This window comes from Megascapheus bottae, chromosome 5 (genome assembly GCF_031878675.1).
Source record: "Megascapheus bottae isolate mThoBot1 chromosome 5, mThoBot2.hap1, whole genome shotgun sequence".
NCBI lineage: Eukaryota > Metazoa > Chordata > Mammalia > Rodentia > Geomyidae > Megascapheus > Megascapheus bottae.
In genome coordinates, this window is record NC_143513.1 from 36090126 (window position 1) to 36105539 (window position 15414).

General features: G+C 35.0%; 1 protein-coding gene across 1 annotated transcript in view; it reads left to right on the forward strand.

The window, feature by feature from the left end:
• The window catches only part of Sema3c (semaphorin 3C), a 144404-nt gene that overhangs the window by 60151 nt on the left and 68839 nt on the right, over nucleotides 1-15414 (forward strand). The gene's annotated exons all lie outside the window — the stretch shown is intronic.

A 15414-nucleotide genomic window follows, 5' to 3' on the forward strand; every position in this document is an offset into this window, starting at 1 on the left:
TGAAAATCACTGAAGAATTTTCACTATGGAGATAATAACAGTTTATTTCCTATCATTGAAAGAATATTAGAAAGGGATCCCAGCATCATTTGAAGAGATGTGTGGATGATATGTTACTGGCTTGTCTATATAGTCAGGGATTATGCCGTAGAGTCTAATAGAGCTATGTAGAGTATGTGTACGTCAGTGTCTTGACTCCCACAGGGACTTTTTTCAGATCCCCAACTAGGGTCTTGATGAAAGGGTGCCTGTGCACCTCCAGTGCCAGAATTATCATGAAATGTTGCTTTTGGACGCCACTGGACATGTCCATTGTGTTGGTTTTAGTCGCTTGAGTAGCTCTGCATAAGCGTACTAACTTTGGCAGTTATGGAACACAAAAAGTTTCACAGGTGTGGAAACGCAAAACAAAACAAACCATACTTGTTAATGATACTTAACCTTTTGTCATGATCAAACTAAGATGAATTGTGCTCACTGTTTTAAATTCAGAGGTGTAAGTAGAGCTAAAATGAACACATTTTCTCTGTGAAAATGTATTACATTGTAGACACACTATTGAAATGTGTTTCTTTAACAGCAGATTGTGTCAGACTCTTTTCTTTCTTTTATTACTTGACTTCCTTCAGGGCCATTTTGTGCTTGGATTGTTCCTTTTTATGTGTTCTGGCTCCATTACCCATCAAAATGCATTTTCTACTCCACCTCCATTTGTCCTTCTCAGCTGCTCAGTCATTTCTCAGTGATTATATCCCTCAGCATGCGAAGGTAGGCTGAATAATGGTTCCCATGAATGATGCCCTCATCTAAACCCTGCGATCTGTGAATGTTCGCTTACAAGATGAAGCTGAATCTACAGATATGAATAAACTTCAGCTCTTGAGATAGAGAAATTATCCTGGTTAGCCCCAAATACAGTTAAGTATCCTGAGAGGAGTAGAGCCTGGCATCCAAAGAAAAGAAACAAAAAAACAGAACTACAAACAAAATACCAGGGCCAAACAGGGGTAAACTAAAGAGACTCAGAAAAGCTTCAAGGGACAAGGAACAGATATTTTCAACGGACTCTTTAGGGAACACAGCCATGCCGCCTGTTTCAGCATAATGTACTGATCTTCATGCATTCCGAAGAATAAGAGGACATTTGGTGTTTTTGAAGGCACCAGGCTTGTGGTCTTTGTTTACACAGCCACAGAAAATAAACGGATATTAACTGAGAAATTATGCACTCTTAATTTGAGACATATAATTACTAATTCAAATCCAAGAAAAAAATACAAGCATTGTCAGTATGGATGAGTTACCGAGTGAATTCTCACAAAGTCCCTATTTGTGCAATCAACACTCTGGTAAGAAAAATCCATTGGTTTCCTTCTTGGATCCTTAAAACTGTGCCTCCCTCTTATGGATTTAATCACTATCATGAATAATTTTTCCTATCTTTGAATTGAATTCTGTAATATTTTTGCTTATTCTTTGCTGGCACCATTAATATATTATAAATACTATTTTTAATTGCTGAGAAATAAGATGACAAGGAAAATGCAGTAATGTGTTGATCCATTCACCACTCGGTCGACATTTGAGACTATCATGGATAAAACTGCTATGAAAATCCCTTTGCTGAACTCCAGCATTCAAAATCTTTCTTGGCTTGCTTGCATATGGCTTGCAGTCTTTCACATGAAACATGACCTTGTCCAGCATTTTGCTTGCTACTTGAGATAGAGCATCCTTTATTTTCTATCAAGCCTATCTTTGAACCATGATCTTCCAGGTCGCAGCTTTATGAGTAGTAAAATTACAGGTGAGAGCCACAAGTGCCTTGATGTTATGAACATTTTTGTATACATGCCTTCGGTGAATCTCAGAATATATTTATGTTCAAATTGATTAAAGCCAAACTATCTTCAAAAGTATAGGAACATTTGATTCAACGTCCCTGCTAAGTTGTTCATTATAGTTTAAAGGTGAAAGTTTTAAGCTAATCCAGTGAGCCCTTCTTGAAATATTTGTTGTTCACTTAGATATCTTCAATTCAACCAATTCAACCCATTGCTCATTGTATTATGGTCTATCAAATTTCTCATTGATTTGTAGAAGTTTGTTTTACATTGTGAATATGAGCCTTTGTAAAACTGTTCACAAATCTATGCTCATTAATTGGCAGGTTGTTTGTACATGCTTGGTGGTACAATTTACATGGAAATTCCAAATTTTACTTGCCATTCTCTTCTTAATGCTTTACATTTTGAAATATAGCTATATATATACACATACAGACTTGTTGGTATATATGTGTTTATATATACACACACAAGTACACATACACATGCACACACACACATACACCCAAACTTAACCTGTGACAAAACTATAAAGACAGCCTCCTATAACATTCTTTGGGTATTTTATAGTATAAATTTTAGTATAAAACTATTTTTTCCTTTTTCCTTCTTTGCATTAACACGTTTTAATGATGTAATGTAGTGTGGTATTTGTATCTAATGTATGTAATATAATTTAATCATGCTTATCCCCTCTGTAATAGACTTTTCTCTTAGAAACATTAACTTATATTTCTACTATCATCTTTTACTCTGTATGTTCACATATAGTATTTACTTTCTTTTTTCCTGGAAATCTCGTATGAAAAGATATTCTTTTTTATTCATTCAGTACCATCTACCTTTAAAAAAAATTATTTGTATTTGTATGATTTTCTTATACGTGAAGTTGATATATTGATACAGATCATCCATTTGAAGAGAACATATAAAGGCTTTAAACTTGAGTGAAAGTATTTTGTCAAGATAATTTCATCCTATTAATGTTTCTTTTCAACAAAAGCATCAAAGTTCATTAATTGCCATCGTTACTAAATGTTAATGTTATGACTTCTGTGGTTTGAAATGAAAGTAAAAAAGCTGATTATAAGTGGTATGCATTTAAGACTATATAAATCTTCCAGTATTTTTCTTTCTTGCAAAACAGGGAAGATTACTAAGGAAGATTAAGTCATTATGTACTTAGGGTAGAATTAGGTAGACATTTAGGGCTAAATTTAGAAATGTAGCTGCCAAATTATGTTTTATATGCAATTCAAAAGCTGCATTAAAAGGCAGTGCAATCTCTTGCATTAAGAAACATATGCTATTGCTGTGAAACATAACAGAGAGAGAAGAGAGAGAGAGAGAGACAGACAGGCAGACAGACAGGAGAATGGATTTGTGAAGGATCTTATCCTCTCCCCATATGAAAGATTTCATTTTTCAAGAGAGGCTTTGAGATCTTAAACATGAAGGGGTTCCTTGATCTAGATTGAACAAAAATCATCAGAATCCTTAGAAATTGAAAAATCAAATCATGGGCTGAAAAATACTTTCTATGTTAAATGTGATATAAAGAAGATTGGAGAAAGAAAGCACGTACTGTTTGATGAACAATTTGGACTCCTTGAAGCATTCTATGTTTCTATGTATACTTGAGAAGAATAGAGAGAGTACAAATCTTTTGGAAAATGAAAACCTCACAAGCATTAAGAAAGATATTTCTGTCATGAGCTACTTATATCATCCATACAGTAAGTATTAAAAAACAGAGTTATGTGCAGTGAAAACTGAAGGAGGCAAGTTCCCTCAGGCTAAGCAAGCTCTCATTCTCTAGTAATATCTGGAGAATACACACCTGCATTTTCACACATGCATATTTTGGGTATCCCAAAAGTCATCTCTAGTTATCTACATATTTGTTGACACATGTAAAAAAAGGAACCAGTTATTAAAACTATTGTAGGTATCAATTAAGAAACAGTGCTTATAAACTGTTGGCTTAGAAAAACATATCAATATTTTGTATTTTTTTCCTAACATTTAGGCAGTGTGTGTGGTAGGTTAAAATAGCCAGGCAGAAAGTTGTTGCATTTCTTAACATTCATGCTGAACTGCAATAATTCCAATCATTATTTTTTAGAGTTTTGAAGCTCTATACCTATTTTTATTGATTATGATTATGCTTTAATACAAAGTTGACATTAATGAAATAGTTTTTATTTATTAACATTAATGTCTTTATAAAGCTAGTGCAAAGACAGTGCATAAGTATTCTGTTTAAAACTGGTACTCTGGGGTTGGCATGGAGTCTACCAGTTATGAATGACATTTACTTCTACGTCCTAGTTGCATCACCGTTATTTTTTCAATTAACACAATAGTTCCAGGAGACAGGAATTATTTTCCTATCATTCAAGTGAGGACACTTAGGCATTGGCAGTGAAGTAACTTGCCTAAAGCCACATAGCTAGTCAGGTGTAGTGCTAACATCTGTGGGTAGGTTTCTTTTCAAATGCAAAACTTTGTTCTAGAAAAAACGGATTAGATTTTCCCCCTTTCCCTCCCCAAATGTTATGATTTAATTATCTGTAGTTTTGTTGTTGCTGCTGAACTGATTTTGGGACTTGAACTGTTGTAAATTTAAGCTGATTTTTCTTTAAGGTATTAAAAGATAATCTTTGTGTTTTTTGCGTTTATTATTTGTGACATGACAAAACTTGCAAAAAATTTTAAATTAGAAAAATACAACTTAGAAGTTTCTTTGATGAAAAGGAACCAAGGACAAATGCCTAACATGAAACCTGTCCATCCAACTCTTTTGATTATTTGGCATAGTGTAACTTGCTCGACCTAATCTCACTAAATTCCTATATTGTTTATTTTTTAAATTCCTTTCAATAACATCATTCTACCTATCTAGCCCTGTTATTTAGGTTAAGAGCAAGTTTTGAGATTCATAGATAAAAGTGACTATAAGTAAATAGAATAAGACTTCGTTTAATTAAAAAGTAGTGATTTGGGGTTATTAATACTCACATCAATTCAGTTTCTATGGCTTATCACTTTGTCCTATAAGCATACCTTATTTTCAATCACCAAATGACTGTACTTGTTCACGGAAAAGTGAAGAGACAGTCATGACTCATGTTTATCTCATAAGGTCAGCAGTCTTTTTTGAAAAAATAAACTTCTCATAGTCCCCATTCTCATTGAAGTGAATGCAAGAATGATAAATATTATGTTTCCAGAGTAAAAGCAGACAAGTGAAACACTGATCTTTGCTTGTAAAGCATGTAGTGATGGCATCTCAAAACACCAGCATGTGGAATTTGGAAGCAAATTGCTTGCCAATCTAGCATGAAGGAAGGAGAATGTCTTGCATATACACTGGCTAGTTATTGTATACATGATGTCCCTTGGCTTTCAAAACTGCAGGAAACATGGCTAGATCCTTTGTGCTACTCTTGAAAAGAATCAAAGGGTAGCTCTATTAAAATGTAGAAGCACACTCCCAAGGATTGTTTAAATCTCCTCTCTGGTAGCTGAAGGCTGGGGAGTCACTGACCTTCTATTTTAGACAGTCTCAGGGGAGACAGATACATGAGAGAAAGACGTCTGCATTGAATGGAGAATGAATATGTTGAAAGGGAAACGAACACATCTCTACTGGCGCATATAGTTGTCCAACTTACTTTTCTTTTTGATCCAAGTGTAGTAACTTGCCTAAACAATGAGTCACATTGAGCTAAATAATATGTAGATAAAATAGCTATATCTTTGGGAAAACATCTTTATATCGCTTCACTCATGAAGCTGGGCTCCTTAAACTTGAGATCAAATAGTATACACTTTGTTTGTTTGTTTTAACATTTTTCCTGTGTTCAAGGCAAATTGGGTTTAAAAAATGTGCCAATAAAAGCTTGGTTCAGGAATTTGGTTGGTGGAAGGAGATCAGTGGTTTAATTCCAAATAGTCTGCCTGCAAAAAGTTGTGGGTGGTCTTCCATCATTGTGAAAGAATCTAGTGATAGAGAATTTTGGCAACTTTTATCTGTTTTCCAGTTTGTAATTTGTAGTTCCTTCTTCGTGTAGTTCAAAATGTTCAGTGCAATCTAACCAGACTCTTGTTTCCGAATACATGTAGAACACCCTACTCTATAAAGATAGCAGACACTGCCTGATTTTTCATCAGAGTAATTAAGAATCTTTTAAACTGACAACACAATGAAATAATTCTTCAGCATTATCGAGCTCATTTTTCTTTGGATATATGATGAAGGAAATTATTAACTTGAAATTTCTCAAGATATTTTTCTGTGTACTTTCATGCAAACAAATTCTAGTTTATGTATATAAATATTTTCATACTATATTATGCACTTGATATAGTATCATAAAATAATCTCCAAAACTTTTTATTAGCCCACTTATTTTTTTAACAACAGACCATCAAATTTATTAGTGACCTTATAAACTGTCTGTTTCTAAAAGTAAACCATGAATATAAATATGTAAAATGCAAAAACAAAATACCCTTCCATGAATTTTCTTAGAATAGGACAGTATTTATAAAAAGCTGACAGTGTCAACCTTGCAGAACCAAGTATGTTTTTAAGAAAGCATATCATTGTAAAAATACACAACTAAATAAAAAAGAAGCATTAGATATGGTAGCAACATGAATTACCCACTCAAACAGCTTTTTTTCAGTTTTTGGAAATTCTAACAAGTTACATTTGTTTTTTAATTTAATTTAATTTAATGTATAGAGAGGTTGTAGTTATATTTGCCAGATAGAAGGTGTATTATTTCTCACACATTGATACACCTTCTCATGTTTTTGTACCCATTTCTCTCCTCCTTACCCCTCCGCTAAACTTTCCCCCCCATTTCAAATAAACGTATATATAATATAGCAGGTAACAAAGTCAGATATTGTAACAATATGAGATTAACCAAAGGGCAGCACAAGAGAGAGAGGGAAAAAAAAGACAGTACATTAAGAACAACAGTCACTTATAATTAAGCTCTTGTTTCCATGTCCTTGAGGTCCATTACTTTGGCCTCATCCTAAATGGCCTTATGTATCCAGGGTTGAGCTATTGTAATCCTCTGCTAGGAGAGTCCTAGGTTTGTACTAATTATTACAAATGAGGAAAAACCATTAAGCCTATGTTCCTTTGTGTCTGCCTTACTTCACTTAATATGATTTTTTTTCTATTTCTTTCAATTTCCTTACAAATGTCTTTCTGATGGCAGCATAGAATTCCATTGTGTATAAATTCCATGGCTTGTTGATCTAGTCATCTACTGAGGGGCATCTGGATTGGTTCCATATCTTTGGTATGGTAAATAGTGCTGCAGTGAACATCGTTGTGCTGGTGGCTTTAGTATGTCCTTGTTTCTGCCAAGTAGTAGAATTGCTGGGTCATAGGGAAGCTGTATGTTTAGTCTTTTGAGGAACTGCCATCCTACTTTCTATAGTGGTTGAATGAGTTTACACTCCCACCAACAGTGTAGTAGTGATCCCTCCTGGCCACATCCCTGCCAGCAATTGTTGTTATTGGATTTCTTGATCATGGTCATTCTAACTGGAGTGAGGTGGAATCTCAAAGTTGTTTTGATTTTCATTTCTTTTATGACCAGAGATGTTGAACATTTCTTCATGTGTCTATAGACCATTCTTATTTCTTCTTTAGAGAAGACTCTCTTTAAGTTTTTGGCCCATCTTTTAATGGGATTGTTGTTTCTTTGAAGATTTGTTTTGGAGAGACTCAATTTTTTGAGCTGTAAGTATATTTTATATATGAGACCTTTGACTGTTATATGGTTAATGAAGATCTTCTCCCATTCTCTGTAGCCCACTTACTTTTCAAAGAAATTTATACTTGATTATATCCTATACTTTCCTCAGATTTTTCATTGGCATTTCAAGTGACATGGGATATAATCCAGCCATTTTAGTTTGACATCAAGAAGTTTGCATCTTTGCATGTTGCTTCTGACATTTATGAAGTTTGTACATATTTTGTATGTTGGTTGGTTCCTGAGTTCTGCTTAGAGTACTCCATATAAATATTTTTCCCACTCATCTCTTTCTATTCTGAAAACACTACATCCTTCTTAACTCATCTATCCTTTAGATCACAATGTTCATAAGTCTTTTCAGCAAATTTTGTGATCCTGCTAAAAGGTGGCTGACTCTGTGTTTCAAATTTATTATTTTTTGTTATACTTTGTGAATTTACTGTTGTGACTATAAATTAATGTTAACTGTGACTGGACTACTATTGTTCAAGGAATAGTCAAATAAGCTGAGTGCCTGTGGCTCACGCCTCTAATCCTAGCTACTCAGGAGGCTGACATTTCACGATCGAGGTTCAATGCCAGCCCAGGCACTAAGGTCCGTGAGCCTCTCCAATTAACCCCCAGAAAAACAGAAGTGGCTCTGTGGCTCAAGTGGTAGAATGATAACATTGTGCTAAAGAGCTCAAGGAAACCCCCCAGGCCCAAGACTGACCAAAAAAAAATAGTCAAGTACTTCCTTCTGTCTTAGATTTCATAGTTTTCCCAGAAGTCCTAATTTTTTCTCTTCAGTATTCCTGTAACTTTCTGAATCATCTCATTTTCCTTGGTGGTTTATGTCTTTCCACTGTCTTCTTAGAAAAGATATATCAACATTTTTCATCTTTTTTACTGACTTCTATACCATCTATATGTCTTAATGAGCATTTTACTGTTGTGGAGAGTTTACTGAATTACATCATCATACAAGATTTAGGTTACAGAGGCATACATCAAAAGATTAAAAATTTTAAGATCAGATGAACAAGGGATCTCACCATCACATGGGATCTGCAGCTCTCTGTGCTGTAATTAAACTATGTTCACTAGACATTCCAACTGGAAGGTCATCAGGTATATAAGCAAGTTTCCCTGGAAGCATGGAAAGCAATGTCATAAGATTTTAAAAATTACCTTCTGCAGTAAGAATTTTGCAAAAGTGTTACCAATATAGTCACTTTGATGTATGATAATGAGAAATGGGGTGTGTAGTATGTCTTCTTTTCTGGAATTTTGCAGGCATGAAACAATGGAGGATCATCTCCTTGTCCAATGCATATACTCTGAGCTACCTCCTTTTATATTTTTGCCTTTCTGTCCAAGGACTTTGGTATTTGCATATTACAATATTTCTCTTCTGCTCTGACTGATTTTTTTAAACATTTGTGTGTGTGTGTGTGTGTGTGTGTGTGTGTGTGTGTGTGTGTGTGTGTGAGTGTCAATCCTGGGGCTTGAACTCAAGGACCTGAGTGCAGTTCCTGAGATTTTTTAATTTTTTTTCTTCTCTTTTCTAGACTAGCACTCTACCACTTGAACCACAGCTCTATTTTCAGCTTTTTGGTGGTTAAGTGTACATTAGAATCTCACAAACTTTCCTGCCAGGGCTAGATTTGAACCTTAGGTCACAGCCTCCTCAGAAGCTAGGAGTATAGGCATGAGTCACTGGTGCCTAACTTTATTAACTAATTTTTAACAATAATTTTCATATTAAATATAAATTGTTTAAAAAATAACAGCTTGCAATTCCTTTTTCTGTTAACATTTTTATATCAACAATTGTTTTTAACAGCACAACATTATATTTTGTTGATGTGTTCTCATTTGCTATCAATGTCACTTGAAATCATGCCACACCTTGTACCCCAAAACCTTTAACTCCTTGTCCCATGGCAGCTTTTCCAGAATGTCAAGAACTCTAGAAAGCAGTGTGAGATGACAGGCTTGCTTCTCAGTAAATCTCATGATCACTCTCTGAAACTGACGTGTTCTTCACATAAGTAAACACCAGGAGTGCTGATATCACACTCCACTCATCCATTTGTCCCATACACAGTAGCAGCAGCTACAGATTTGTGTCTTCTTACCAAAAGCTCCTGCCTGCCTTCTCAGTTTCCCAAGATATTTGGGGAGAGCCCCTAATTGAATATTTACACACTGAGTTAGATTCTGGCCATTGCTTCCCAAACGAAGAACGGGATTGATACTCAAGGTTTTAGAAATCTGCATTTATGTCTCCCAAGTGATCTTAGAAGAAGTAACACTTTAAGCTTCTCTACTGAATTGAACTACACCATAAAAAAGCAGATTGTTTTTTAAATAAAGGAAGGCCTTGTTCTTTGCTTGAGCAAATACAGAAAATTCAGTTATATTATTATAGCTACATTTCTGAATTTTAATTCCTTGTTGCCTAGCAAATTCAAGATAAAATGAAATATTACATTAACCTTATAGATATTGTATAATGATAGGTAGTAGATAATATTTGTTATAAATAACTTGTAAATATTGAAAACAGAACTATTTTCTGGTCACAGGAAATCTTAGCAATCATTCTGGATTTTTAAATACATCTTATTTATTTTGTTGTGTAGATACAGGACTGAAAGTAGAGGACTGATTTGGTGGGAGGATGGTTGGAAAAAGACTTTCACTGAAAGATGCAACTAAAGCTTCAGTTTCAATCAATTAATTCCACAGCTGCTCCTACAATGCCCAATCTGGATGTGGAAAAGTGATAAATTATTTTTGTGAAAACTTTGATTTCCTTTTCTTTTCTTTTCTTTTCTTTTGGGGGTGGGAGTGGATGGAGGGTTGTTGCTGAGGGTTTATACTTAGGTCCTTCCATTTGCCAGACTGACCATCCCTCTAAGCTATAACTCTAGTTTGTTGCTTTGTTTTGTTGTTTTCTAGTTCCTTTTTAGACAGTGTCCTACTTCTTGTCCAGGTTGCCATGAATCATCCCCTATTTGCAATTCAAACTGTTGCTCAGATGACAGTCACCTCTTACCCACCTGTTTGTTGGGATGGGCCTTGAGAATGTTTTGTCCAGACTCTCTTGAAACCACAAGCCCCCAAATCTCAGCTTCCTCAGTAGCTAGAATCATAGAAGCCACACCTGGCTTCTAATAAGTTAATCTTTTATTAATTTTATTGTAATTAATAGAAGGGTTACATTATATTTGACAGAAGGTGTATTTCTTAACAATCATTGCTATCCCTTCTCATGTTTTCGTCCCCTTTTCCCTCTGCCAGCCCCTACCCTCATCTTGTTTCCCTCCTTCCCTATCCTATTTCAAATAAACAAATAAACATATATACAATATATCAGATAACAAGGTAAGATGAGAAATAACATAGTACATTAAGTTAATCTTTAAAAGGATCATGCCAGGCCTAGGAAGTCAAGATAAAAATGTGGGTTTGGTCCTAAAAGTAATAGAAAATGCTTTAAGACAATTAAGGAGTGGGAGCTCAAAAAGTACAGTGGCTATAAAATTTAACATCTACACCATGACTCTTTTGAAGATGAAAATGAGCAATACTGTTGGGAAAGCAGGGTTGTCTGGGGCACATCAGAGCGAGAATCACCATCTCTCAAAAAGCCTTCTGTATGTTTCTTAATCTCTTTTATGCAATGTCTGGAAAATACATTCTGTGTTCCTTGTGGCCATTTTCAGGCCAGATTCAGTGAATGGAGCTGTGTTTCTCATTCCTTCTTTTAGCCATGTGGCAGTTTGCCTCCACTTAGCTAATCATGGACATCTATAAAGAAATGGAACACTGAAATGTTTTATCTCCAGTATGAACTACTTCTGAAGTCTCTTTCCTGCATCATCTTGGGCCTGCTAAAACAGTTTTATGGAGAACACAATCAGGGAGGCAGTGTAGAGATTGCTTTCCCATTGTTTGAAGTGTGGTTTCCACTTCTCCTCAATTGGCATACTATTTTTTTTTAAGCTGAAGAATGTGTTCTAATTCATTTGATAATATACAGACTCTTATATAGGGTCAAAATAGAATCCAAACAAGTTAATGTAAGTGTGTGTCTCTTTAGAATAACGAAATAATATCTGATTTAGGTTACAAAGATCTGAGCTCCACTGTTTTTTTTTTTGTCTACTTTTTTTGTACTTATGCTTTCCCTCCCCCACCCCATTTTAAATTATCCTTACTATACAAAGGGAATTCCACTCAACATGTAGCTTATGAATACAAGTTTTCTGAATAAGTGTCACACCTTTAGTCATTCTCCCACTGACTTTTCAATGCTGGATTGTGCCTCTTCAAACCTCTCTTTTGTGATTTTGTTTGGGAGGGGTCACTTTTATTAAATTTACACATTTATTTTTGTGTGGGACTAGAACAATATTAAGACATAATTACAGAGGCTGAGAATGCCAATTAAGTGAACTGTTTACATAAATCCTATAGAACACTAACTCTTCTAGTGAGCTCCTTTATGCCTGCTATTTGGGGCTGTTAATTTTTAGTGAATGAAGTTTTAACAACCCATTTCTGGTTTCTGTTTACCCTGGGAATTAGGAATCCTAGCTTCAGCTCTGGGTTTTACCTGAGAATTTTGCCTAAAGGGACAGGTGAAGTTCACTTTCAAAACTTTGAGCCTGAAGTAGAGTATGGGTCAATATTCTTCTGAGATAAGACCTTCAACAGGAAATTATTCTGATCCTAACTGTATCTCTAAAGCAAATGCTAGCATAAGCTTTACTTTGAAATCTGTGGTCTGCATTCTGCCTGAGGAAAAGCTGAGGTTGATGTGGAGGAGAATGTTAAGGGGAGCTACCTAAATGGCATTGTGCTACTCCAATCATAATTATCAGATGGGGTTATCTTCATATCAGTTTTCTCTTATGGAGGCCAAAATTTTTCCTTAATTCTGATTCAGAGTCTGTAAGTAGGTGTTATGTTAAGAGCACATCTTGAGCTTTAGGTATCCAATGGATTACCATTGGATATTCTGCTTATTGAGAAATTCCTGGGAATTGATTTTCAGCTCAGGTAATTCTATATACAATCTGGGATTTTTGAAAATCCCAAAGGTAATATAGGATCCTGTTTAAATGAATTTCCTTAGTAGGTTGTTTAAGGAATGTTTATTTTTCCATAAAGATAACTCCTACAAGTTTCTATCAGGATTGTATTTCTTAACATGTGATTGAGCTGCTTAATAGGTTAGTTATCTCAGAAATAGTAAGATCTCTGAGTAGGTTAATGGCAAATGAAGATTAGTTCTTATGTGATTAGAATATTACTGAAAATATAACAAAACAGTGTGCATTGAATTACTGCTATAGCAATGTATTGATGACTAATTAACAAAGTGTGTACTTAAGTAGACTGAGAAATTTACATTTGCTGGATGCTGGTAGCTCACCCCTATAACCCTAGATAGTCAGGAAGCTGAGACCGGAGAATCCTGATTGAAAGCTAGCCGGGGCAAAAAAATCAAGAGACTCTCCTCTCCAATTAACCACCAGAAAAACCGAAGTGGCTCTGTGGCTCAAAGGGTAGGGTGGTGGCCTTGAGCTGAAGAGTTCAGGGACAGTGCTCAGGCCCCAGAGTTAAAGCCCCAGGACAACTCCCCCCTCAAAAGAAAAAGAAAGAAAGAAAGAAAAAAAGTAAAACCTACATTTCTCGCATTTACATTTTGAGAAAAAACAGTTTGGCTTCAATTCTCCAGTTTTACAGTGGTTTCCATTACAAAGATCACTTGAACTCCTGAATAGGTAGACATACTATGTTCTAAAATTTCCCCAAGAGAAAGTAGATGGGGGCATAGAAGATATTACAGTAACTTTCCATCCTTCAGCTCTTTAACTGCGTGGATTTCAGAATAGAAATAGGAAAAACGATATAGTTTTTAAATTTGTTTAGTGTTGTTTCCCAAGAGCTTTTCCCAGGAACTTGAAGACCTATACTGCCCTTTGTGGCACCACTGCATTTTCTAATATTGTATACTTGAGGTCAAGGCTGTTCTCAAACATCTGACCATGTCTTGAGAAAGGATGTAACTAGCTGTACCTCAGATTCTGTTAAAAGATGACATCATTATGAAATTTAAGGAAATGTAGGACAGCTCCATTCTTTGTCTTGTTTTGATGATGAGCAAGTCTTTGTGCCTTCCTTCTCCCTCTACAGCTACATCATTAAATCAGCTATTTTTCACAACTGTGGCCAAATCACTGAATCATTCATTTACTTAAACTGGATCTACATTGAAACAAAAAGAGATTTGTGGCTCATTCTTTTTAGAGATAAAATTCTTAATGCTTTGAACATTTGCACATCATTTTTTTCTTAATAAAAAGTAAAAGTTGTTTTTCTCATAATCATCAAAGTTTCATTATGGTTACTAACAGCAGTTCAAATAGCATTTAACTAAATAACCTAAGATTCTACTGCAAAAGAACACTTCTGAAATATAAGCCTTGGGTTAATAGCTGTCAACTGCCAATGAATTAAAGTTGAGTATGATTTATGGCTTAGAAAAAATAGATAAAAGTCCTTAGCTAGAAAGGTCTTCAAGTTAATATGGTGATTGCTCCCTCTGGTACTTTAACAAATGCAATAAATGGATTATTTTTAGTTGAATAGGTAAAAGGAAAGCTGCTATTATTTGTTGCTTGCAAATTAATTTCAATTGTAGTTATTTTCCCGGCAAGGTTCATACTCTTGGGTTTATTTTAGTATAGATTAGGCAAAAAGGAGAGTAGAAGACAGAGAGAGACACAGAAAGAGAACTATGGGGAGAAAAATCTTACGTAAACTAAAGAAACCATAGTGAAAAGAATGAAAAATGGTATCTGCACACAATGAACATAAAAGGTCTGTGTGTGAGTGTGGATTTTTACATAAGAGAAAGAAAATCTTAAACTGTTGTAAAAGCAGTGTATAGCATTTAACTAGAGAATTCTCTGTGCTGTTCCTTGGTTATTTTAATAACTCAATGACTTATTAAAGGACCATACATTTCTCCTCACCCTTAATAGCTAGCAAACCTTCTTAGAAGATGTAGTTATGTAAGTATGATTAGCACATCTTACCAATGTCAGATGGAAAAAGACAGAAAAACAAGTCACTAGTTTTGTGTTGGCATTGGTTTGCTTTTATTGCTTTTATTATATTTTTAAATAGTTTACAAAGAAGTTAACATTCAACAAATCAATTTATAAATACAAAGCATCTTGATTAAAGGTGCCCCTTTCATCATTCTCTCTCAATCCTCCCAAACCAATTCCTCCCCTCAATTTTCTTAATTTCATGTCATATGCATTGAGTATTAATATTGTATCCTCCTCCTTTCTTCTCTCTTCATTGTCCTTCCCCCAACACATAAATATCAAGTGCCAGATTCCTAGCATTCATTTTGTTGGACTATGAATTTTTGTTTCTAAGGAATTATACCATTGGAATTGTCCCCTGCAAATATCATATGCTAGTTAATAAATTAGTATAGGGCCAGGAGTTTAGCCTAGTGGTAGAGTGCTTGCCTAGCATGCATGAAGTCCTGGGTTCGATTCCTTGGTACTACATACATAGAAAAAAAAGCCAGAAACTGTGCTGTGGCTCAAGTGGTAAAGCTCTAGCCTTGAGAAAGCCCAAGGACAGTGCCCAGGCCTTGAGTTCAAGGCCCAGGACTAGCAAAAAAAAGAATAAATTAGTATATACTTGCATACAGCTCCATATTGTTCACTTTTGCATTTATACATTAGTTCTATCTG